This window comes from Pipistrellus hanaki, assembly GCF_964339955.1.
Source record: "Pipistrellus hanaki genome assembly, chromosome: 1".
In the NCBI taxonomy this organism is placed as follows: Eukaryota; Metazoa; Chordata; class Mammalia; order Chiroptera; family Vespertilionidae; genus Pipistrellus; species Pipistrellus hanaki.
The window spans coordinates 129753158-129757165 of NC_140503.1; the positions used below are offsets into that span (position 1 = coordinate 129753158).

The 4008-nt window shown below is 41.4% G+C and overlaps 1 pseudogene across 1 annotated transcript; it reads left to right on the top strand.

Moving 5' to 3' along the window:
* The first annotated feature begins 3239 nt into the window (after positions 1-3239).
* On the top strand, positions 3240-3741 carry LOC311620921 (ferritin heavy chain-like; annotated as a pseudogene). Its single transcript has one exon. The product of its transcript is annotated as a ferritin heavy chain-like (transcript).
* Positions 3742-4008: the final 267 nt, after the last annotated feature.

Here is a 4008-nt window from a genome sequence, read left to right on the forward strand (position 1 = left end):
GAAATCAAGTTTATTCAAAACAGTTTTTGGAAAGAGAATATATTCATAAATGTAAAATTGCTAGAGATGTATTTAAACCAAGCCACCAAATAATTTCAGCCAAATTTTAAAAACATGCCTCTGTTTATGTGTTTTTAAAACATGCCTCAGTATATGACTCTGAATGGGGTTAGCAACAGGCGAGATAAAGGAGATAAAGAAGAAATAAATCACTGGTAGTTTAACTCTGATGATAGAAACAGGCACATGAGCTCTGGCGGGTATGGTTTGGCGATTAGAGTGTCTGCCTGCGCACCAAAGGGTCATAGGTTGGATTCCCGGTCAAGGGCATGTATCTGGTTTGCAGGTTTGATTCCCAGCCCCAGTTAGGGCATGTGGGGAGGCAACCAATGGATGTCTCTCTCTCACATCAATATTTCTCTCTGTCTATCTCTCTTTCTTCCACTCTTATCTAAAAATCAATAGGGGAAAAAGGAACAGACATATGAACAACCAATTCTATTATGAGATGTAATGACAGCAATGCTAAGTAACATGCTCATATTACACCAGTTGCATGTAACATGATGGGTTTGAGGTAGAGGGTATATTTGTCTGCTCTAATTTCTAGAAAAAACAACTAGACTAGATGGCTTAAAGGAAAGACATTTATTTTCTCACAGTTCTGAAGGCTGGAAGTCCACAATCAGAGTCCCAGCATGGTTGGTTCCTGGTGAGAGCTCTCTTCCTGGCATATAAATGGCTGCCTTCTCACTGTATCCTAACATAGCCTTTCCTTAGTGCACTCAATAAGAGAGATCCATCAAGCTCTCTGGTGTCTTTTCTTATAAAGGTACCAATCCTGTCCCTGGCCTCATGACCAAATCACCTCCCAAAGGCCCACTCCAAATACGGTCACATTGAGGACCAGGGCTGCAACAAATGAATTTGAGGGGGATACAACATTCTGTGCATGACAGATGGCACGGCATATTCAAACACCAATAGGAGAGCTCAACCATCATTTTGTGAAGACACATAAGCAACAGCAAGAAAAGTAACAACAAAAACTCATAATGTAACAGGGATCTTCATTTATTCAACCAAGTGATCCATGCTGTGGTGAAGAGTGAGAATGTGAGAGTCAGGAGCCTTGATCTTACAACCCCTAAACCAATCAATTGAGAGATACAGGTTATATCCAAACATCAGGATTAGATAGCAGGGAGTGTGTATGGGGAGATGTATGGTTGAGGGCTAGGGTCAGGGGAGAGGCTTAGGACTAGCTCAGGAAAGACTTTCCTGTGATATTTAAATCGAGACCTGGAGAGTAGAAGAGTAGAAAAAATTAAATTCCAGACAGGGAAAAGCTATGTGCAGGTGAGGAAACAAGATGAACTTTGTGTTCTTGAGTGACGGAAGGAAGACCAGTGAGCTGGAGCAGGGTGAAAAAGGAAGGGGCTGAGTGAAATGGAGTAAGGTGGGAAAGGCCAGCGCAGATAGGCAAAATTTGGAACATCTGTTTAGTGATTACCAGGTGCAATGGGAAGTCATCAAAAAACTTTAGGAAAGATATAATCCAACTAATTTTTTTTTTTTTTTTTTTTTTTTTTTTTTTTTTTTTGTGTGTGTGTGTGTGTGTGTTAATCCTTATCCAAGGATATTTTAAAATTTATTTTCAGAGAGAGTGGCAGGGAAAAGGAGAGACACACAGACTGGTTGCCTTTGGGGTCAAGCCTACAACAAACATATGTACCCTTGCCGGGAACTGAACCCAGGACCCTTTCTTTAGTGTGCAGGCTGATGCTCTATCCACTGAGCAAAACTGGCTAAGGCTCCAACTAATGTTTTTAAGTTTGTTATGGTTATTCAAAAAATTAAAAATAAAATTATCATTGATCCAGCAATTCTACTCCTGGATATATACCTAAAAGAACTGAAAGCAAGGACACAACGTATTTGTACCTGCATGTTCATAGCAGCATTATTCTCAATAGCCAAAAGATGGAAAAACCCACATATTCATCAACAGATGTAAGGATGAACAAAATATGGCATATATGTACAATGCATTGTTATTCAGCCTTACACAAAAGAAATTCTGACATATAGGTACTATAACATGGATGAACCTTGAAAACATTATGTTAAATAAACCAAGCCAGATATAAGAGGACAAACATTGTCTGATTACACTTAATGTGAGTTTCCAGTCAAATACATAGAAACAGAAAGTAGAATGGTGGTTATCAGTGCCTATGGGTAGGAGGGTAGGGAGGGTGGGGTGTTATTATTATTTAATAGGTGCAGAGTTTCAGCTGGGAAAGATGACAGTTCTGAAGATGGATGGTGGTGGTGGTTACACAACAATGTAATGCTACCAAACTACTTAAAAATGGTTAAAATGGTAAATTTTTATTACATATATTTTGCCACAATAAAAACATTTGTTATGGTTGCTGCATAGGGAGTTGAGGTGGGCAGCAAAATAGGGGGGAGGAGAGACCAACCCCCAGGCTCTTGTGTAGTTTTGGTTAGAGAGCAGGGTGGCTTGCATCAGGTTGGAACAGTAGAGATCAGGAGAAGTGAATGGATTATCAATTCATTTTCAAGCTTGACTCCTTGGACTAGGTGATGTTCTAGATGGGGGTGGTAGTGAGAGAGATAGGGAGGGAAGTGTCAGGGATGGCACCACCGTGGTGTCAGGTATTAGCAATGAGAGATTAAAAGTACCATATTGAAATGGCAAACTCTGAAGGAGGTACATATTGCAAGCAGAGGGAGGTGGGGAATTGGGGGCTTCAAATGTTCAGGTTTAGATACACTATGTTTGAGATGACTATGCAAGAACCAAGTGCAGCTATCAAATAGGGATTGGATATATAGATTTGAGCTCAGAAGGATGTAACAGATAGGAACTGGGAAGTGACAGAGGTAGATACCATTAAAAACCATAGGATCAAAAAGAAACAACAATAAAATGAAAGAAAACCATAGGATCAGATAAGATTGCCTGAGCCAAGAGTGTAGACCAATGAGAAGAAAATGCAGTCCAAGAAGTGCAATGAGACTATCTTTGAGGGGAGTCACTGTGGTTTTCTGCTTCAACAATGCTTGGATGGAACTGGCCCTTGACCCCCATCCCAGCCAGCTGCCCACATCTACCTTCAGGCACCTCCTCACAGCTCCCTCGGACAGCCCCAAGGCCCCTGTCACAGTTCTAGTGCTGTGCAGCCTCCTCTCCTTAGCCACCCACCACAATGACCACTTCCACCTCACAGGTGCACCAGGACTTGGAGGCTGCCATCAACTGCCTGATCAACCTGGAGCTCTATGCTTCCTACATCTACCAGTCCATGTCTTACCACTTTGACTGCAATGATATGTGGCTTTGAAGAACTTTGCCACATATTTTCATCACTAATCTCATGAGGAGGGGGGACATGCTGAGAAACTGATGAAGCTGCAGAACCAATGAGGTGGCTGAATCTTCTTTTAGGATATCAAGAAACCAGCCCGGGATGTCTTGGAGAACAGTCTGTATTATACTTGGAAAAAGTGTGAATCAGTCACTACTGTACTTGCACACACTTGCCACTCACAGAAATGACCCTCATTTGTGTAACTTCATTGCATGAGCAGGTGAATCCATTAAAGAATTGGGTGACTATGTAACCAACTTGGGAAGATAAGGGACCTGAAACTAGCATGGCAGAGTATCTCTTTGACAAGCACACCCTGGGAGACAGTGATGAGACCTAAGCCTGAGGCTGCCTTTCCACAGGTGCAGGGGTGACTTACCTGGCCACCAAACTAGTACTTGCATGTTGAGAGTTACCTAATAACTTGTACCAAATCATCCATCCACTTATGTCTTTCATTTGTAGCATTCCTTCAAAAAGTAATTTGGTACAAAAAAAGGAAAAAAAAAGAATCCATCAGATCTGATAGGTTGACCTTAAATTCCAGTGAATCAGCTTGCTTTTCTCTTTAAGAGATATGAGTAGTTGATTGAGAATCTCCATTGCC